Here is a 23518-nt window from a genome sequence, read left to right as displayed (position 1 = left end):
CTATTTTTCTTAGCATTGATAGCCTAGAACCAAGCCATGTTTCTAGAAAGCATGCTCGCACTCACAGAAACAAAAGCCAGCTCCTACTCTTGGGGACTCATCCATATTCTTCCCGCACCTGGTCCTTTTGGGTTGTAGAGCAGTATGCTCCTGGGAGACCCTAGAAGCACAGAATGACAAGGCAAGCATTGAGTCTCTGATATGAAAGCATGAGGTGACTTTGGCATGAGATAGGGAAAACTAAGATGTATTGGGGACAAAGTAAGAGACAATAACTAAGACACTAACATCAAGTTAAGTACCTGTCCTTATTAATTATGTTGATGGAAGAAACTGATCTCCATAGCATCAGTTCTCCAAGACGTGCTGAGTAATGAAGAAGTAGAGGCGCCGTGCCAACATATCTTAGATCCTCTTTGGGTTTGGTATGATACGTCACTCAGTGATTATGCTATTTTTCCTCTTCCCCTCCATATGACTTTGGTTGGCCATAGAACTCATTCTCAAATAAATCAACAAACAATTTCCTGCCAGCAAGCATAGCAGCCTCAGCTAGAGGCCCTTGGAAAAATTGTATTCCTTGTTAAAGAGGATCTTACATAGATTCGTGTGCAGTTCAATGTACAATTTGGAGTCTGGCCTTCTGTTATGGGCTATGTTTGTGTCTTAATTAGGGTTTCTATCACTATGAAAGACACCATAACCATAGCAAATCTTATAAAAGAAAACCTTAACTGGGGCTGGGTTACAGTTCAGACATTTGATGCATTATCATCATGACAGGAAGCATACAGGAAAACATAGTGCTGGAGAGATAGCTGAGAATTCTAAATAGGACGGCATGGCAGAAAGGAAGAAAGAGAATGACACTGGGTCTGGCTTGAGCATTCAAAATCACAAAGCTCACCCCAGTGACACACTTTCCTCAACAAGGCCACACTTAATCCAACAAGGCCACATATCCTAATAGTGCCACTCCTTATGAGCCTGTGGGGACTGCTTTCATTAAACCACTACACTTGGTTTAAATTTGACTTGGAATATTGACTTTGGATATTATGGTACAGTGTTGATGACTGTGAAATTGTATTTCAGTAGTTAGAGAAAGTACATTTCTTTCACACACACACACCCCCTTCTATGTGACATAGAGACATCCGCTAATATGTTCACCTCAGTGGCTTGCACATGATGTGTACATATTTATTTCTATTTAGAGTGACTTTTCTGGAGAGGTAATCTGTTGGGACAGTTTGTATTTGTTATGCCTTTAAAGCAGTCATGGTTCTTTCATGGGTTGAACAAAAGTCTTGAACTTTGCCAATTAGCATGACTTCTGTTTCAAGCATCATGTGCAAAGTCCACATGAATCTGAAAAGTTGGCCTGCCAATTAGGGAAAGAATGTGTTGAGATTTTGTTTACCTGCGAATTTACTACATAAGGATCTGTTTTCATAATTATGTTCAACGTCTTGGTTTTCTTTTTTTCTTATCTCTGTACGTGAGATAGTTTGTGTGTGATCCAGTGGACACCTTGAGTCCTGGGACATTCAGTACCTGAACACCCACCCTTCTCATAGACTCCAGGGATGCAAAGCCAATTAGGCCACCCAGTGACACTCGTGTCAGTTTGCCTTCCCAATAAAAGGGATGCTGAAAAGTAGGGCTATACCGTAATCTTCAGCCTTGCAGTTCTGCCTATAATACCACTCAGACTACCACAGAGGTGGCATGTTCTACACTTTTCTTTGTATTGCTGTAGTACACTGATTCACTGGCTATTTCTTAAGCCCCTACTGTTTCAGCCCCATGTCAGGCTCTGGGTTACCTCTTAGTTCTCCCAGAATAGCTTTTATGGATCCCCAGGATAGGATAATGCTTCTCAGAGTTGGGGTTTGGGAAACAAGGAGGTAGAAGGTGCTTTCCTTCTCCAACTCCCTTGACAAGCATACGCTCAATTACCATTTTTTTCTTTACAAGCTTAATGAGACAGAACAAAATTCACTTTATTTAGAATGAAGCTATAAAAAAATAGCTTTGTGGATTCCCCCCAGGCTGCCCAGTCTCCCTCCCATCTTAATCTGTGCACACACAGGCACAGTCACACACATACACATGGGTATTTCCTAAACATTCAGAAGAGAGCAGCAAATACATTGCTTCACTTCAAACTCTGATATACCCTGAGAACCAGGGATGCCAAGGAGTTGAAGACTCCTGTGCATGCCAAGCATGAGATCCCATGCTTGGTTCCTAACAGTGCTAAACAAACAAATAGCAACAGTGTTACATTAGTAAACAACCCTGGTATGCATTCATTAAACACAAGGACATTCTACACTGTCATCACAGGTACAATAATGGCAGTCTGGAAGTCAATATTGACTAGGTGTTGTTACCTAATATACGGTCTTGACGTCCTCAGTGCTTTCTTCTGTGGTCCAGGATCACATTGAAGTGTCATGGCTCCCAAGTCTTCACTCCTTTATAGTTTCCAGCTTCTCTTCTTCAGAAGAATATAATCCAGTAACTTAACACAATACATTTCAAGTTGTGCAGCATAGGGGCAGATGTACCTTTCTCCACATCTGTACAGGATAGACTTAGGATGCTAGTTTATACTGTTGTTGATGTTAACTTTAACTTTATGGTTTAGATTGGCTCTCTACTTTAAAACTGCCACTTTTCACTGGGTGTGGACATGCTGATAACTCACAGCACTCAGAAGACTGAGGCAGAAGGATTATGATTTTGAGGGCAAAATTGAATACATACTTAAAGTATTAAGTAAGTAAGCAAGTAAAGCTGTCTTTTCTTTCTTATTCTGTAAGTACCTAACAAATATTTTGTAGGGAGACATTTAAAGTTAATATCTATTTAGTCTATTTTCTTTTGCTATAACAAAATACTTGAGGCCAGATAAGATGGAAAGACATTTATTTAGCAGTTGGTTTTGAAGGTTAAACAAACAGCATAGTATTATCTATGGTATGTGTTCCCCATGATTGTGTTGCCTTATTGATGGCATGATGGAGAGAGATCTTATATGGCAAGACAGGAAGCCAGTGAGTAGGACAGGCTTTTAAAATAATACTCTCATTATTACTGACAAAGCCCTTGCCTCTTAAACATCTCATTAGTGCCCAGGCTTTGAGGTTCAAAACCTTTTGGAACATGCCACACTCAAGTCATAGCATTATGTAAATTTCCATGTGCTTGCCTTACATACTTCAATCTGAGTTAACCTCATGAGAGGATGGACTGATTGCTCTGGCATGCCAATCACTCCTTAAAGTATGGTGGAGTACTTGGTGTGTCAGAGCAGGGACACATCTGTGGGACTGGACTATGGGAAATGGCTTTATCAAGGGCATGGGTGACGTTAACTTCATGCTCCTTTTAACTACCACCTTCTCGAGAAAGGGAAAATGGTAGGTTGGTTGAAGGGGTGCACACACCAAACATTCCTGGCTTTGTTTGCTCTACTAAATTGCATGGCTTCTTCTGAGTTTACTTAGAGGGTTCCAAAGAAGGAAAGGCCAAAGCAGCAACATCGTGAGACTAACCCTCTTGATTCTAAGAAAGTTGTGCGGTCAGCTGGGGCACATGAGCCTGGAGAGCAAGAATAGCTTTGGCTCCTACACATTAGCATGGTGTTGTGATTATCATTTAAAATGACAGGAGATGACAGCACTGGTATAATAACAATGTAGCTTCGTGGGAAGGGTTGGCACATTTTAAAGCAATGGAACAGTACTTTCCACCTCTCTCTCTCTCTCTCTCTCTCTCTCTCTCTCTCTCTCGTGTGTGTGTGTGTGTGTGTGTGTGTGTGTGTGTGTGTGTGTGTGTGTGTGTTATGCACACATGTGAAAGCATGCTTAATGCTTAGCTCTGTTTGTGCATGTAGAAGCCAAAGGTCAATATAGGATATCTTCCTCTTACTTTCTACATTAGATTTTTCTTTTACTTCCTACCTTAGTTTTTGAGCTAGTATCTCATTGCTTTTGTGGCTGGCCTTTATGACTTTACCCACAAAGTCATTCCCACAAGCCATCGTCCTGGGGTTTGTTTTTTTGTTTTTTGTTTTTTGTTTTGTTTTGTTGTTGTTGTTGTTGTTGTTGTTGTTGTTGTTGTTTGAGTGACCAGTCATTCTCCAGAGAAGCAAACTCTTTTGGAATAATGATCTACTCTCATTCCCAGAGCTTCTTTGTTTTTAAGTACTTAATTTTTAAATTATATGCATGTGTGCATGTGTTAATGTGTGCGTCTGTGCAGGTGCCCAAGAGTCCAGAGAGGGTGTCAGGTGCCCTGCAGCTGGGTTTATAGGTGATTGTGAGCTACCCTGCATGGGTACTGGGAGGTAAATTAGGTCCCATGAAAGAGTTGTACAGACACGTCTATGTGCAGCTACTGCTCTAGCCCCTCTTAGAACTAATGAATTAATTAATCAGTCAGTGTATACATCTTTGCCAGCCACAGTCAAAGTTATGAACACCACCATTCAGATTTCTTGTACCTATATAAAAGCCACATATAGTGATACATCTCTGTGACCCTGGGGCCGGGGAGAGATAGCTGCACCTAGAGACTCTCTGGCCAGTGAGTTTAATAAAAGCAGTGAGCTCTGGGTTCAACAAGCAACTCTCTCAAAACATAGGGTAGAGTGTGATAGAGCTCAGGAGGCACCATCTATAGGGCATTGTGTAGAAGCCTCTCATGTGTCCTGTTATGCAGGCACATGTAGGGCAGAACAGGTGAACATGGAAGATTGCTTTTTATTTTTCACCTCTTTTCCAAGAAACAAAAAACTTAAGTCACAAGTTTTCTATTAGAGAAGTAGGGGATATAATGGACAAAAATATCGAAGTATAAACTGACAATAAGTTAGGTAGCCATTCTCTCTCTCTCTCTCTCTCTCTCTCTCTCTCTCTCTCTCTCTCTTCCTCCCTCCCCCCTCCTCTCTCTGTACCTCGTTGAGAACATCTTTCTTTCTTCATATTTAATTTTATCTAGATGGTTCTGGCCTATCCATCTTTTGTCACTTCTAGTTCTTTTTTCATATTTAGATCTCTTATAGTTTGGTTATCTGAATCCAGGCTCAGCCTGTATTACAGACTAGGATTGGAAGGAGCTCTTTCTTCCTGAGTCATGCAGCAGGGCCTCCCCCATCACATGTATGGCTGCATGGGGCAAGCCCCATTGGTGAACTGGTGAAATGATGTCATGAAAACCCAGGCTCCTTCCATGCTGCCTTATCTCTTTCCAATGCAATATTGGTATTGCCCCCACAACTCTGCTAAAGAGAGTGTTCAGATCTCTTTGAGTGTGATAGCAAAGTCCACATGAAATAAAGCAAATTGCTTCTGCATTTGAAGAGATTGAACTTGTTCATTTTAATCTGCTTGCCTTCGTTTCTGAGTATCTCATTTTGCTTTCCTGAATCACACAGAGTGGTACGTCAGCAGTGACACAACAGCTGTGTGAATATGGGAGCACTCAGGCTTATTCTCCTAGAGAAGCAACTGTGTCCACATCAGGGTGGCCCAGGAATAAAGTCGAGGCTTCAAGTCATCAGCATACTGTCATTTGCTACATTTGTACATAAGCCATTTCCTCTGATAAGAACTAAGCATTCAAGCATTGCCTATCAGCCGGGAGAGGAGGGAGGCAGAACATAATGAGAGATAAATTGGCGGAAGAATGGACATTCAAGTTCCTCTCTGTTCTAGCTTGCTACCTTATCTGCTGATTTGTGTTTTAGATGTGTGCTCTCTTCTGTTTTTTAATGGGTCTCTCTCTCTCTCTCTCTCTCTCTCTCTCTCTCTCTCTCTCTCTCTCTCTCCCTCTCTCTCTCTCCCTCTCTCTCTCTGTCTCTCCCTGTCTCCATCTCTCTGTCTCTCTCCCTCCCTCTCTCCCTCTCTCTCTCTCTCTCTCTCTCTCTCTCTCTCTCTCTCTCTCTCCCTGTCTCCATCTCTCTGTCTCTCTCCATCCCCCCTCTCTCTCTCCCTCTGTGTGTGTGTTTGTGTGTCTCTCTGTGTGTGTGTTTGCCACAAGATTGACAGCTCTCTACATATTATGAAGAAGTTGCACAGATCAACTTCATATCTGCCCACTCCCTCATTTTGTAATTCCAGAATATTCTTTCACTGTGAACTGACCTTTAAGTGACCCGTGGAAGATACCAGCACATTAGTTAGCTCTATTCTCAACCTGGGAAGAATACCCCAGTAGATCAAGTGCATGTAAATAAGCTGTTTGGCACACAATCTACAAGGTGACTTTGTAGGTAAAGAAACCTTTAAGTATACACAAGCACTGAGGTTAGCAGTGATTTGTTCTCGTTGTCGTTGTCGTTGTTGTTGTTGTTGTTGTTGTTGTCAGAAATAGGTTTTCCATCTGGGTTGATGCATCTTAAACATTAGTCTTACCGTGAGTTCAAATGCTTCCTCTACAGGCCAATATGGTGTTTCTATTTCCCAGCAGGCTTTTCTTCTGTTGGTGTGTGTGTGCCTTTGTATGCGTATGTGTGTTTATCCCCCCATTCTCTCTCTCTCTCTCTCTCTCTCTCTCTCTCTCTCTCTCTCTCTCTCTCTCTCTGTGTGTGTGTGTGTGTGTGTGTGTGTGTGTGTGTGTTTGCATGCATGGGGTGGTCAGTGTTCCAGTTTTCCATTTTAAATATGATAATGACATACTAGTTCGACTTTTCTGTTCTGTAGACAGGTTTTATAAGTCTTAGAACATGTCCTAGATTTGTCCTCACTCAGCTGTCGAGGGATCTGGGATGTGCTGAAGTCAGTGGCTTTGGCCATGCATTTCCACAAAGTGAGAATGGCTGTGCTGTCCTGGGACAGGCCTGAGGCTTTGGGTCGTTTAACTGCATAATCACTGCACCAGTGAATGAATGTAATACTGAACACACTAAGAGTGCTTGGAGAAACAGAGTGGCTTAGATCTGATGTTGAGCAGAGAGGATATGGGTGGTGTGGGGGAGCAGAGAGGATTTGAGAGGACCTCCCTTGTTTGAGGCGTTGGGCCCTGTTTTTAACAGCTATGAAATGTAATCATGCTTGCTAAGCCTGGTCTTGGTTTTGAAAGCATTTCTGAGCATGCTCCTGGGGAAAACATGTCAGCCAGAGGTTTGCAATGCCTGATGCATTCCTGTCAAGAATAGAAGTGAGAGGGAAGTGAGGGGCACAGTGGGTGCGGAGTTCACTGTATTCTTGCTCCCCCTTTCTGTCTTGCTCCCATTTCTGTCTTGCTTCCCTTTCTGTCTTGTTCCCCCTTTCTCTCTTGACCCCTTTCTCTCTTGCTCCCCTTTCTGTCTTGCTACCCCTTTCTGTCTTGCCCCTTTCTCTTTTCTGTCTCACTCTCCATTTTCTGTCTTGCCCCCTCCCTTTCTATGTTGACCCATTTCTGTCTTACTCCCCCATTTTCTGTCTTACTCCCCCCTTTTCTGTCTTGCTTCGCCCTTTCTGTCTTGCTCCCCCCTTTCTGTCTTGCTCCCTTACTTTGTCTTGCTTCCAGGCTTCCCAGATGTCTGGACAGTCAGAACCCAGAGGGTCAAATTGTACATTTTGTGGATAGTTGATGGGAAGTTGAGCTCCCAGCCAGAATCTCTGAAGAGAGGAATGAATTAAAAACGATCTCTCAGCCATTTCAGCAAGGCTGCCAAGTGTTTGTAACAGAGGGCTTGACGATAGGAGTTCTGTTTGAAAGGTCATAAATTCAATGCTTACAATGCTGGCAGAGGTAACATGGTGTGAGATGGCCAGGAAGGAAATCTCTAGGCATGCAGCAGAGTCAGCGCCACCCTTGCTGTGGGGAGGGAGGAATGTGCCACTGAAACTGGGGGGACCCTTACCTTTGTGGCCAGTCCACAAGTACCTGTCATTCTCCTCCTTTAATACCATTTACCAGCATTACATATGGGCAAATCATTCAAAATTATTAACTACTTCTGTGAGTCCAAGAAAGTAGATTGGACAGTTGTCCTGACTTATGACCTCACCCCACTGGTTGGCTTTTAGGATGCAGGGAAGAAAACTTGAAGAATGGTTCTTGGCACTTTCATGGTTTCCTTTGTTCTGACTCTGTTCCATAGTGGAACTCAAAACACAGTTTCCTTCTGTATCTTAGAATTTGAATTGAAATTACCTATTGTTCTGGATATCAAACCCCAGGTTTGCACAGGCTATACAGGCACTCTAGCATTGTAATGTGTTTCTTTTAGCTGTGTGTAGACAGCAAGCTTAAGAGATGGACTCCTCTGCTTCTTCCAACCTTCTGCTAACTCTGCAATGAGACCTCTTATTGCACCGTGGTGGGGAGGCTTAGCAGACATGGAGTGAATCAGGATAATTCAAAAACAGGAAAAGGAAATGGAGTGATAGCTGTAAAGAACGAGGTGGAGATTCAGTGAGGACAGGTTGAATAGTCACTAGAGCTATGGGAAGGAAAGTTACTGCAAGATGGTTCTTTTTTTCATAGTTGATAAAGTAGTTCTACAATGTTAAAACATTATGTGTTCAAGACAAGATCTCACTAGATAGGTCTGGCCAGCCTAGAGAGTCACAAACCATCTGTAAAAACCTTAAGCAATCTTAAAAGGTCTTGAAACATAGGCATTTGATTTAGAAAAGGTAGAATAATCAACTTCACTACCTTTAAACTGGAGTTAAAAGGAGGATTTTGGTTCCACCTGTTTTTTTGATGTATTAGACAAGTTAGGAAAGCAGAAGTGAGCAAATAGGGAGGGCATGGATGCAGCACAGAGAAGCCCCACAACCGCTACCACCCAGAGCTACTTCAGTTGTCTGGCCGCTGAGAGAGACCACGCTGATTGTGCATTTACCACAGTGTAGTAAGTGCTTCTGACTTTTGTTTTTTGTGCACAGACTTCTCAAAGGCCAACCAATTCCTACAGTACAAAAAGAGAGAATATGACACGGCACAAGGAGCCTTTGAATGTTGTTGTTCTGCCTTTGTAGGGTGAGCTCTTAGTTTCTATCAAATTCTCCTGTTTTAAGTGTCAGCATGGCTCAGGCTCATATTGATGACAGAATTGAAGAGCATGAGTTCTACATGTAAAAAAAAGATAAAAATATATAGGTTAAATCCTTCCATCCTAGTAGTAAATGAGAAAGCATCTCTCCATATGGATAGTGGATCTAGAAACATTTCCAAAGTTTACAAATAATATTCAAAAAGTGCATAAGGCATATTCTCTTATATATTTGATTGTGAGCCTAGCCTTTAATGACTGATCTCTCTAGCCCGACATATTCTCAAAGACTCAGAAATGACTTGTCTGTGTGTAACTAAAGCCATGTATTGAATAGAATTGGGAAAGTAAATACAATAACTTTCATTTCCTCCCTCCATGAGAACTTTCCTTTAAAAACTCCCTACATTTCACTTGGCATCCTGTCCCACCATTTCCTCCCTCTTGAGATTTGTCCCACGTCCTGTGAATGTATTGCTCAGCATTCTTCTTTTTGTTCTTCACTAAGAAGTTCTCTCTAGAAGATTCCATGAAAAGAAAGAAGGAAAAAGAGACAAATGAAGAATGACTGCTCAGTTTCTGCCTTGCCTAACTAGTAGATTAGCCAGATGTATGTCATTTACAAGAAAGGAAAGAGGTTGAGGCTATGACCATAGTTAGATCTGTTGTTGGGTCTTGGTGATGATTTGCTTCCTTGCCGTTGTGTAAACTCTGGAGAGGCCAGGGTCTAGTCAACACTGTCTCTCTCATCTTTATGCTGAGATTGTTAATTAGCTGTAAATAATATCTTTACGGGACACATTTAGATGATTAGTAAATATCAGTACCTACATTTATATACAGAACTCTACGGTTGTATCTTTCACCACAGCCCCCAACCCTTCTTTACCTTCATAAATGGTACTATAATGAATGTAGTTACTAAACACAATAGAACAATCATTCGTGAGTCTTTTCTTTGTACTCCCTTTTGAATCATTCAGTGATGTACATTGCTATGTCAGTACAGTTTATCTTGGAGCTGTGACTCTGTGTGCTTTCCTCCTCCGCATTGACAACACTAGCCTGTTTTATCCCACACCATCCTTGGCTGGTTCCACCACCATCATCCTCTCTGCTTCTGATTTTGATTGTCCAAAGTCATTCTCAGAGAATCATCTTCCAAAGATAAAACTGTGATCAACCTTTCCAGTGACGTTCCATTGACCTTCATATAAAATCTGGCTTTAATAAAAAGGGGGTCTTCAAAGGCTGCTGTGGCCTGGTTTATTTCACGTCTTTGAAACAATCTTTGTGCTCATCACACTAAGCTTCATCTTTCTATGTCACTTTGCGTTTTGAAATCCTTTTCCCTGTTCTCCATGCCTAATGTATGTCTTCTTTGGCTTTCGCACAGTGTAAACTCTGTCTTTTCCACCCCCGCTTTTTGTTTTGTTTTACTTATTGAGACAGAGTCTCACTATGTAACCTTGATGAACCTGAAACTTGCTATGTAGACCAAGCTGGCCTTGATTTCTTAGTGATCCATACTTCTCTACCTATTAAGTACTGGGGTTAAAGGCTATGCCCCCACATCTAGAATTAATACAATGTGTCTCTTATAGTCTAGGCTGGAATCTTTAAACTTGCTCTGTAAATGGGAATGGTCTTGAACTACTGTTCTTTCTTTCTTTACCTTCCAAGTGCTAGGATCTCAGGCATATATCTCCATACCCAGATTCTCATTCTTCATGTTTACAATATATGTTACCTCCCTTGGATGATTTTCCTTTTAAATATTGTTAAAGTAGATCATTAACCTCACTGCCTGCCTTCAGCATGTTAATGTCTTTTGTATATCTACCTAGATATAAAACTGCATTGTTTCTTTGTTTTTGAGTCCTGCCTTCTATCTTATTTAGGAGGGTGTTCCTTTGACCTGAAATACTGTGTGCCGTTTGGAAACCTTTTATAGAACCAGTAGACAAAAGAGTACCATTGTGTTGTTTATGAAGAAAGATAAGCTAGGGAAACAGTAGAAAAGCTGGGAGCTGTCACTTTCTCTTGTATCACCTTTCGGTGCCATCCAGGGCATTATTTTCTTTTAATAGTTGATTTAATATGCACAGCCATTGGAGAAACACTGGTAGAAAGGGACAGGGGCTTGACTAGATGCTGGATATCTGTATTCTGTTCTTCACCTTTCTACCAGCTTAGAGTTGCTACTAATATGTCACTTCTCATTGCTCCTACTTCACTTATGAAATCAAGGAGCAGATGAGGTATTTCCTAATGTTCATTCCAAACCATTAATTACCATCTTAAGTCGGTGTCACTTATGATTTTGTCTATCAGTCCACAATGCCCCTGGGAATGCATTTTCATATTCCTCGTTCTCCCTCATTTCAGAACCTTCTCTGTCTACCTCTCCTCTCTATTTAGAATGTTTGCTATATTCCAATCCATTGGTAGACATGTTTGCCTTAGAAGAGCTGATTCTACATTTAGACTAGAGATTAGCCTCTTTGGTTTGCAGATGGATATAGACTCTAGAGGCAGACTTTACCTATCAGTTATGCATCTATTTAGAAAGGCATGAGTCCTGTAGCTTGTCAGTGCAATGATAGAAGAATATGCTAATGAAGCAATAGTTAGTGTCATGGCTGATGTCCCTGGAGTCCTTGAGGAGAAGAGTTCAGAGTAGTAAAATTCCACACTAATCTTTATTACTTGGTATAGAAGCCCAAGCCAATAACTAATTTCTTACCCGTACTTCCAGTATCCCAGTTGAGCTCTATGTGGCAGAGACTATGTGAAGCTCTAGGTTCAACCAGGGTATGGCTTGGTGCCTTATACATCATGAATTTTCCAAAATGGCCAAGGAGAAAGCAAAGAGACATATGGTTGGCAGATTCTAAGCCTGTTCCCTTGTTCCTGGGAGATTTTGGAGACAGAAGCACTTAGTGTGTTTTGGGGAAAATTGAATATTTTCTAAAAGTCACCAACAGCTGAACACATTTTAAAGGCATCTGCCCATGGAAATTACAAGTTAGAAATATATTAGAAGGTAGCAATGGAGTCAGTAGAGGAACTAGAAGCGGTCGACAAAAAATCAGATAGAAACAAAGGCATTTTATGGTAGATGAAAATTATTAGTGGCTATGTTGATTCTCTTGTTAGTCCACTGGCAAAACTAAGCTTTAGTCTTTATCCATGAGTTCTGAAGTCCAATCTGCCATTTTTGGATAGCTTTTGATGTACAAGGCATTGGGATGTACCCTACCTGGAGCTAGGACTTCATCTTGTTTATTTGCTGATCTCAGCTGCAGAAATCCTGAAACTCGCCCTTAACATCAGCTGTCTGCACCAGCACACAGCACTGTCCACTGTGAAGCTACAACTCGAAAGCACCAATTAACGTACTTTTAAAAAAGCTTTCCCGTAAAATAACTCTGTTTATATCTTCCAAAGAAAATAACAAATCTTTAGTTGGGTCTATCTCAAACACAACACAGGTTATACTTCTGTTGAAGTATTTGTCATTTATTTTCAATTCAACTTTAACTTAGCAGCCTGCATTATTATTTGGTAAATACAGCAACCTCAATTTACACCTAAATCATTTTAAGATTAAAGGTAGGAAAAATAGACCAAATACTGAGAAACACAGCTGACAATAAGGACTCTCCAAATCTCAGTATCCATGACAACAGTATGTCGTTGGTAGAGTTCTCTTATTCCTCTCTCACGAAATGTGCCTTGAAAACATCATTACTATAAAGGAACAGGATGGAATAACCATAATTATTTTCCCATGTATAGTATGATGGGGCCTTTCGATTGGTTTTCTGCTTCTAATAGTACCCATAATATAGCAATCAAGACCCCTCCGACAGTGACTCTTTCTGTTCTGTTTAGTAGAAAAAAATCAGTTAATACTTTATGAAACCCTTTTCACAGACTGTTCTGTACACTTGACCTTTAGATTCCCGTGTGTGTGTGTGTGTGTGTGTGTGTGTGTGTGTGTGTGTGTGTGTGTGTGTGTGTGTATGCTGTTGGTTGGGAACTTGCTGTAGTTAACCTGGGAGCCTCATTTATTATCATTTATTCATGATAATAAATGAATTTATTTATCAACCTTCTCATCAGCTGTCACCTTTTAGACTGTATGCTTGGCAAGGAAGCAACCATTTTAGGCTTTGTAGACTTTGGAAGATTTTAGAAAGCGCAAAAGTAGCCCTGCTGTCACACAATCCCTTTAGAGGAGGAAGTTCCAGTTCCATGGTCCTGAGTGACAGTTAGCAATAACTAATAGGATCTGGGTCAGGAGGCTGGCCTGGCTTCAAGCCCAAGATTTCTGAATTGCTATGAGAGGGCAAAGACACCTATGAACCCTTGAGTGGGAATAACAAGATGGGTCATGGGTCCATAGAGCTAGCTGCTCTCACTTTCTTGTCCATACATCTTCGACTTTGGGGAATATTGGATTACATAATTGGAAATTGAATTTAGCAATACCCTTTCCCTAAGAGCCACTTTCGGTACCTGGATGGTGAGTTAACTCAGTGGTCGAGAACCATGGGCATCTGAACTTAATTTTCCCTGAAAATCAGGGAGTAAGCAGAGCCGAAGTTCAGGTCTGAATGCAATCCACAGGTGAACACACTCTATGATGAGATGGACAGAATTCTACAATTATACATAATTTCTAAGTTTTTAATCTCAGTAATTTGTTAGGAAAAGGGAATGACAGTCATACAAAGTATTCCAAAACTTTAATAGGCAATGACATTTTTTAATTATGTCCTTGTACTCTGTACCTTGTAATTCTTTAGAATCAATTTAAATCTGGTGTGGCAGCTCATGCCTATGGTTCCAGAACTTGAGAGGCTGAAACTGCCTGGAGGCTGAGGCCAACCTGGGCTACAAAGTAAGTTCCAGGTTAGCCTTAGCTATATAGAGTGAGTCACAATAGACAAAACAAAAACCCAACTCCTCCCTAATATTTTATTATAGTATTCAAACACACAGCAAAGTTTTGAAAGACTTTAAAAGGAACAGCACCACAGACCTCATTGCATGACTAGCATTCTACACATGGTCTTTACCACACAGCTATGCACCTATTCATTTTAATCTATTCATTAATCCCTCCAACTTCTTAATCCACTTCAAACAAATTCAGTATATCTAATCATTTCATAGCATGGAAGATCATTAACTAGAATTTAACTTTGGCTTTCACATTTTTTCCTTCTGATGCAAAATTTACATGGTGGACAATTCAGTGTCAAGTGCATAGTCACTCTTAGGGTCTGGACAAACTTACGATTCTGACAAATACCAACATTAAACATTCCTTTAAGTCCCTTCCTACTTAGCTGTTTTCATGCAAAGACAGTCTGTGCCTGAAAACTTTGTCCATTATATGGCTGTATGTATGAGAATGGCTAATAAAAACATTGGTTAATTTGCCTACAGTAAAATTTGCTTTGATACAGTTGTATTGTAAGTTGATGACTGCTTCCACTCTTGTCATGGTCACCACAGTGAAGGCAAGGTCATGCCCCATTCCATCAGTATTTAGAGGAGATGAGTGTGTGTTTCTCGTCAACATTCTCTACCCACACCACTAGGTAACTCTAGTGAGTGTTCCACCTCTGTAGTTGTCCATTTCTGGAGGGCCCATGAAGGGAACTTAATAGTCTGGAGTCTTTTCAGTCCAGTCTCCTGCATTGGACACAGCATCTTTGAGCTTTCATCCAGGAGGCTGCTTACCCAAAGGCTGTCCCTTATACTCGCTCTGCTGAGTAGCAGTGGGTTATGGATGTGCCCCAGCTTGACAGCCCATTCGCAAGCTGAAGGACATGTTTTGGAGACTGTGAGTGTAGCGCCTGAACAGCATTCGTCCCTATATCTGCTATTACATGGAGCTGCACTGTATACCTTTTGCTCTTTGTTTCTAAATTCTCAAATCTGTTGCCACATGCAACTGGTTGTTAGGAGAACAAATTATATGATTTAGAGAAAGCCATACTACTTTCTCACCGTGAAATCTACAGCTTATGAACATGTTTATAATATGTGTTATATTGCAGATCTATTTTGACTTGGGAATCTAAAAAATATCATTAACTGCTATTAATTCATCATCTAAAATATCTTTCTTGTGGGGGACTTTTTTTTTTACAACTGGGCCCAGAGCCTACATTTTTCTTTTCTTTTCTTTTAATACATTTAATTATCTGCATGTGTTTTATTGTGGGTATATAGAAGTCAAAGGACAACTCATGGGAGTTGGTTTCTTCTTTCCATCATGTTCTTCCTGGGGACAAAACTCAGGTCGTGAGGTTTGACACCAAATACCTCTTTACCCACTAAGCTATTGTGCTGATCCAAAGAGCCCACAGTTTTCTTTCCTGAGCAAGACAAATGTTTTAAATTTCTAGTCTCATCTTAGGAGAAAGTAGGCATGATCTGTCCTTAACGGTTGAGTACTAAGATTTGATGGTAAGGAAGAAAAGAAAAAATGAGATTGGTATAAAGGAGTATTGGGAAAGGGAGAATCTAAGGAACAGTAGCAACCCATCAATAAATATTTCGTGGTGCTGCTCTATGTCGATGGTTACACCAGATCAAATTGCTTAGCCATAAGTCTGGTTAATGCAGGATTTAGTTGAAGGCAGATGAGGGGTGACTTTCCTCATCAGATTGTGACTTTGTTTTGTCTGGAGAACCAATGCCAAGTGGAAAAGACACTTGCCAGTTGTCTCCTGAACAAAGACGTGTCTCTTGCTTCTTGCATTTCTAGGGAAGCAAACAGTACAGTAGTTCTATTACATGCATACCTGTGTGTGTGTGTGTGTGTGTGTGTGTGTGTGTGTTTACCTGTTACATGCATTTACACTGGATTTGAAGGTAGTAGTCTGTCTCTTGTATTCTTTTAAAAATGTTATGTATTTATCAAGTCCCCTACACTTTTGAATTTGTAATCTAAAATAATCAGACTCTGGTAAAAGAAAGATGGGAATGCAGTTTTGTCACAAGCTGAGTGAGGAATAGAGCTACCATTTTATTGTGTGACCTCAGTGAGTCCCCAAAGCTTCTCTATCCTTTTTTATTTTTTGAAAGCAGCATTTGCAGCTTTGGGCTAATGATTAAGGATGAAAAGGCTCTTATAGAAATCTTGCATTTAGCATTTGCACAGCAAGGGGTTGTACTGATAACTTCATATAGAATAAACAGACACTGGGGCCATCTGAATATGTTAAATGGTATTACACAACTTATTAACCAGTTCCTAGAAGTATCGGTAGCCCTTTAAAGCTATGCCAGGCATTTCCAGGTAGAAACGCCTACTTTTTCTCCTTTGTAGAATCTGTGCTCACCTTCTTAGATCAGCACCAGGAAACCATTTTTCTTTATAGGTATGCTGATGTTCACTGATGTTCATGTTAGGTTCATCAGTCACTTTAACACTTCAGCAGCATTAATAACCTGTCTTTGTCTTTGTAATCCATGCTGCTTATGAATTTACAAGTACCCTAAGTTGGTTAATGATCATCATGGGAGGGAAAGGAAGTGCATCCTTGGATCTCCCTCTCCCGTACTCCCTGCACCATGGAAACTGATGAAGAGCCAAGGAAGACACAGAGGTACTTTATCCTTGTTATGGTGATAGCTTGGTACACAGTTATTGAGTTACAGTGCTGTGGCTTCTTTCAAGATCAAATTTGCTCATAATTGCAACTGTTACAATAACAATTTATTAGACTTAAAATGTGTGGCTTTCCAGAATGCCACTCTTAATGGAGAGAAATACAAGTTTGGCTGCATGGATCAAATAGCTTTAGACCTCACACAAAGAAAGGAAACAAGTGTGTTTCATAGAAACCTCCACTAGACAACATAGGCAGTATCCAGGGGCCTGAAGATCTGTCCTTTTCAGCTCTAGAGCGCTCTCTGTGGAGACAAGGTCTCCTCACTGCTTGCCAAGGAAAAAGAAACACCAAGAGACAGCACACAGAGTTCCTTTCATGGTGGTTTCCCACACATCTCTTTTGAAACACTGTATGGACATTCTTTCTGAATCATGAAACATTTTCTTCCCTTTGAAGTCTTTAAAAACAGATCTGGAACTCTTTCAGGCAGTCAGTAAACATCGACTACATCTTAATGAGAGACATTATGGTTCATAGATACTCAGTATATAATTTGAAGGAAGAACTTGTAATTATCAATCATCTACTATACACTAGGCATGGGCTGTCATTCATAAATAGTGTGTAACCTAGAACACTTGCATGGTTTTGAAAAGTTCTTTAGAGGAAGCTGAAGTCAGTGAAGCTTACGACTTAGATAGTCATTTGTTGTTGTCCCTGAAGTGGGCTCTACCTCTTGTATTTGTTTTTCTTCTTTCTGACAAAAAGTAAAAGATGGCAGTAAAGCAAAATGACTTAACAGACCCATGGACAGTGGTATTTTATTCCTCCCTAGATGCTTAAAGATTGTTGTCATCATGATTGATACAATCACTCTCCCAAAACATATGCACACACACACACACACACACACACACCACATACACTACACACACACACTCGTACCACATACACATGTACAACACACACACACACATCACACAACACATACACAACACACACCATACACACACCATACCACACATACATAACACACACCCACACCCACCTACCCCCCCCACACACACCACATACATAGACAACACACACACACTCATACTACACACAAATACACCACACACACATCACACAACACATATATAACACACACACTCATACTACACACAAATACACCACACACACATCACACAACACATATATAACACACACCCACACCCACACCCACCTACCCCCCCACACACACCACATACATAGACAACACACACACACTCATACTACACACAAATACACCACACACACATCACACAACACATATATAACACACACACTCATACTACACACAAATACACCACACACACACATCACACAACACATATATAACACACACACACACACACACACACACAGTTACTTACTTACTCACTCACACTCACAGACCAGGAAGTTTATGACCAACAGGCAAGTGGCCTTTACACTAAGAGACAGCAAAGCTGAAAGACCAAACTGTGACAAACAAAAATAGCCATAAAGACTGTACCAGATTCATCTACAAGTTACCAACTTTATATTTGGATTCAGAACCTATTTGGTGATTGCAAAATAACTGGCCGTGGCTTGTGATTCCTTGGATCAAACAAGACCTTGCAAGGCATAGGCTTTGTACAGGGAACCTCAAGAAAACAGTGGGAAGGAAGCAAAAGCAATGAAAAAAGGTGCTGGTGTTGGCAAGAAACAAATGGCCATCAGCCTTCTCCATACCTTAAGCTGCTTTAAAAAGCTTACATAGTTTTAAATAGCTTAAAATATGTAAACTTTACTTTATATTACAGTTTAATTCAATTAAGTGATAGCTGACTGGAGCTGGGCACTGCTGCCCTCACTGAAATGAGATGAAAACACTAAGTACTTCTTAAAGGCTTATAGACTGTTGGCTGCACCCAGTTATAGTGCTTTTTACATAAGAATCCAGTGTATTTTGGCCTTTTCTCTCAGTCTTCTCTCTAAGAAGAAATATTTGCTATAAATTATTTATATTAGTTTGAACTTAAGGTATTGCCAAGGAATGTTATTATCATGCCCAACTGAGCTTTAGAGGGTCACAAGACATCTCTTTATGTAAGATCCCCCCCCCCCACACACACACACATACACTCCTAGTTACTATGCTCTCGGTGAGAATTCAGAATCAACATTCAAAGAACTTAAAACTCTTGCCTTCTCTAAGAAGTAGGTTCTGTTATTACTCTTTCCATTATATGAAAGGGTTAGCAAAGGCCCTAAGAAGAAAGGTAGCTTGCTCAGGGCAGAATGAATAAGTACTTAAATCTTTCAGGATGTTCTCTCATGACCACTATGTTCTATTGCTTACAACTCTTTAGTTATTCTTGCTCACAATTGCCTGCACGTGCATCCTATATTGAAAACAGCCCCCCTTTGCTAGCAGTTATGAGGGAGTATGTCTGAGTGGCCCTGTTCACTCTTTCCTGGTTAATAGACATTTGGATTTTGGTTCTGCGGTGTCCTTTGTAGTTCTCAGTGTGAGCACGTATGCTGCTTCAGCCTTTTCTTAACCTTCGGGATATTATCGGACTTAATCCTCCTGATAAACCCATGGAATAGGTAAGTGTTATTACCCTCAGTCTAGAGATACACTGTGGAAGCGCTGGAAGGTTAGGCAATCCACCAGGCCGTAGGGCAGGTAAACCATGTGGCAGGGAAGGCAGTCCTGATTGGCGATATTCCAGAGCTCAGGCAAGCCCTTTGTCACCTCCTAGATAATCTCCCATGGCAACCTCTGTGCTGATTTCAAATGGCTCATCACCCATCATTCAAGTATTTCTTTGAAATATTTCAAGGTTCAAGAATCACACAGAATGTCTTAAACTCACCTTTAAGAAAGCTGAGAGGTTCATAAAAGAATTATTGCATGATTTAAGAAGGGAACTCTGTAGAAATTGAAATGTTGTATGCAAGTCACTGAAGGTCAATTAAAAAGGAAGGGAAACATTTCTGGTTGCCCCAAAATAAATCTAGGGTTTTTTTTTTTCTTCTGATGGTCTGCCTTTTGCCAAAATCCTCTTTTCTGTGCCTCTACTCTTTGTTTTCATTACTGTCCAGTTATTTTCCTCAGCAGTTTCATGGTGATGCGTAAAAGTTTGATTCACGGGATATTAAAGACTGATACTAATGTAAAGTATTATATCCATTCCAAATATTTATAATTTGGAGGGATCAAAACTTTAGGGATAAAATATCAAGGATGAAGCTTTAGGCTTGGAACAGGGACACTCTCAGGCTACCTTCCTGAGCTCTGGCCTCAGCCGTGGACAACCCATCAGTCTGCAAGGCACGTGATCTAGCCTCCGTACCAAGGGTATTGGTCATTCTCATCTCTCACTGCCTTGTTACTGTGCCCTGGGAGTTAGATTAATATGGGTGCGGTGCTCACAGAGGGATTGGTGGCAGCCAGTGAGAAAGATGGCTTCTGCTCTTGGCCCGTTGGGGTGACCGTGTAGGTGGTCTTGCGTGCCTTAGTTTCTCCATCTGTCTTAGTGGAAAGGATCATAACATTCTTGGAGATCACAGAATGGAATGTACTGTGTAAACATCAGGCAGTGTTGTTACAATAAATAGCACATTAGTGACTCTAGCTTTAGTTTCCTGCACTAGATGGCTTGTGTGTGGATCTCCCAGTGATTCAGAAATTACCTCTAGGAAAACAACAACAACAACATACTTTCTAGCAGAAACAGAATCTTAGGATTTGAGTTGCTATCTGCTGAAATATATACTCTTGCCTCTCAGTGGAGAACTGACATTCTCTGAGTCGGTTCTTTAGCATCTCTCCCAAGGGGTCTAAATTCTCTCACCACGTGTTCTCTAATTTTCATTTTCGTAAATATCTATGTCCCAACTGGAAGCATTCCATTGGAATCTGTCGCAGCGTTGCTAGGGAAGAGTGGAAAGTGAGGATGTTTTACTAGTGTGGCTGCTGGATGGGAAGAGGGAGACAGGTATGGAGGGCCTTGCTTTCAGAGAGTGTGAACAGCAGAACACTTTTGTTCTAGGCATTTCTGATTTGAGAGATATATTCCCTTTTAATGGTCCACCAGACATTTAGGAATGGACAATTCTGCCCCCCCTTCCCTCAGAGCACTGACTTCCAAAACAAAATAAGGAGCTGTGACTTCAAGCCCCAGTGCTCCCATCTAAGGCCTGTCTTGCTTTGTGTGTACTCTTCTTGGGAATAGTAACATCCAATCTGTCTAACAAGAATTCTGTCAAGCTGCCAAGTGATATTAAAACTACTTTATAAATGTGTTAAGATTGGGTAAAAACTACTGCATTAGAAATATTGAGATTCATGGTCTAAAATATGGAAAAATGGCTTAGCTTAGAAATGGTGGCCGGTAGGCAGCTAATCCTGTAAAACAGGCCTGTCACGAACACAGCTTTTGACCCACTCCTTGCACCATTGGGGACCTGACCTCATGCAGCTCCTAACCCAGTTGGAACAGAGTTCAGGGGCAGAGTGGGTTTATTGGAACACTTTACTCTGTGTACTGAACAATGATTGGCCCAACCCTCCCAAGTGTAGGCAACAGATGGAAGAAATTCTGGTTTCTCAGTGCCAGAGAGTATCCATTGGCTAAAGCTTGGAGATAGCCTGGTTCAAAGGAAGGACATGAGCACTAAAGGCCAAAATGTGCATTCAGGACACAGGCGTCTGCTGAGGGAGCTCATGGCATCGAGACTCTCTGGGCTTCTTGCTTCTACATGGTAGCACTGTTTTGAAGATCATGCAGAATATTGCATTTGTGGAGCTTTTTCCTAGAACATGGTAGGCCTTTTGTTTAGATTTAGAATCTATGTCCCTCGTCTCTTCCTCCCTCCCTCTGTCCATCTGTCTTTTTTGTAACTGTCTCTGGCAGTGAACATTTGTGTAAATGATTTTGGCCCTATGAGCAAAAGTTTTATTTTACTACAAGTGAAAATGTCATTAGTCAGGAATAGTAGTGCAAAGATTACAGAGGTGAACTTTTACTAAAGAAACATTATAAACCCAAAAGCTACATTCATTCATTTAGCCGACCAACCTTCAGTATTTATTTGGGATCTACTGAAGGGTAGTAGTACAGGACAGATAGACAGGAACCTGATGTTTGGGGCATGCAATTGCTATACTTGAAAGGAGAAATCCCATAACATGGAGGACACATGAGAATGAGAGACAATTGTAGAATATAAAGTGCCTTAGAGGAGAGGGAACTATTGAGCAGTTCCAGAGCAGAAGTTATAAGACAATTGAGGTGGCACAAGGCCATTGGAAGAAGACTGGAATACCTTCAGATATGATAGTGGCACTGTGTCACCACAAATCATTATGCAGTTTAACTGTGTGTATATGGGGTAAAGTCAGGAGGGACAGGCTGATAGGGTAGTTATCCCCCAGAGTCCTATTATAAAACCGTGCTTTGTCCACACTCATGAGCTTGCACCTCATTGTTCTTGTTTAGGCCATCATCATGTTATGATGTAGAATATCTTGTTTGTATTAGACGAGGCTGCCACTAAGCCTTCATGAGCTGTGTGTCCTTCATGATTTGATGTGTCCTCCCCAGAATAACTTGCTCTAACACACTTAACTTCTTGCTTAGTTAGTACCCATGTCTGGTAATACATATCCTAATGTGGCTGGACATACAGAACTTTACAGCCGTGGTAATCCAGATATTTGGAGATGAAAGTTAGTGTCCTGGTGTGGATTTTTGTTAACATAAACTATAGTTATCTGGGAAGAGAACCTCAGTCAAGAAAATGCCTCCTTTCTTTTAGGCAAGTCTGTAGGACATTTATTTTATTAATGATTTATGTGGGAGGGCCTAGCCCACTGTGAGCAGTACCATTCTTGGGCAGATGGCCCTAGAGTGCATAAGAAAGCAAACTGAGTCAGCTATGTGAAGCAAGTCAGTAAGCAGCATTTCTCATTCCTCCACGCCCTTTGCTTCATGTTCCTGCCTCCAGGTTCCTGCCCTAACTTCCCTTCATAATAGATTGGTTATAATTTGTAAGATGAGTAAACCCATTACTTTCCAAGTTGCTTTCGGTCAAGGTGTTTATTATAACAATAGAAATCTAAGACACATAGCAATACTCACGAAAGTAAGCTTCAACTGGCCTTATGTCAGATTGGTCAATTGAAAAGACTGTAGGGAGCTGTCCATGAGCTGGACACAGCATTTTGTTGCATACAGCAGAGAACTGGAGATGAGAAAGAAATGGAGAAGGACAATGCCATTTGCCTGTTCCGTGGGTCTGTAGTAATTCTAAGTACTTTACTCAAACTGATTCATTTAAACAGTCTAATGCTCTCAAGGTAGTTATTATAACCTGTAAATTCTAAATAGTTCAGAATGAAAGATTTTTATTTAGTCCCCGTTATCAATGATCTCAATCCTGCACTTTAAGGGAATGTGTTTACCACTGTCTGTATGAAAGACCCAGATTTGGGCAGTGAGGGAGATTGAGAAAATAATGTTGATCCAGGGTCCGTTTTCAGCTGTAAAATAAAAATAAAACAGAAATCCTGCCTTCTTTGCCTCCATTTCTTAAATCATAGGTCAGGAGAGTCAATCAGCACAATCTTGGCATTTTAACAAGCTGGGGAATTGAAGAGGAAATGAAAGATTGGGGGGAATAGGATTAGTCTGAAACACCAGAGGTCAGGGCAGCCAATAGTGTATAGACTTCTGACTGAGTGCAAAATCCAAAGCTCCATGGGCAGTTAATCCTTGAAAGGAAATGGGGTGGGGGTGGAAATTGTCAGAGGAGGAAACTAATTTTAATAATCAGGGAAACAGAGGGAACATGGTTGTGA

The 23518-nt window shown here is 40.9% G+C and overlaps 1 protein-coding gene across 4 annotated transcripts in view; it reads left to right on the top strand.

The window, feature by feature from the left end:
- The window catches only part of Pcsk5 (proprotein convertase subtilisin/kexin type 5), a 430528-nt gene that overhangs the window by 46229 nt on the left and 360781 nt on the right, over positions 1–23518 (top strand). The gene's annotated exons all lie outside the window — the stretch shown is intronic.

Source organism: Rattus norvegicus, chromosome 1 (genome assembly GCF_036323735.1).
Source record: "Rattus norvegicus strain BN/NHsdMcwi chromosome 1, GRCr8, whole genome shotgun sequence".
NCBI classification, from domain to species: Eukaryota; Metazoa; Chordata; class Mammalia; order Rodentia; family Muridae; genus Rattus; species Rattus norvegicus.
The sequence above is the reverse complement of the archived record's forward strand: the minus strand, read 5'-3'. Positions and strand labels throughout refer to the sequence as shown.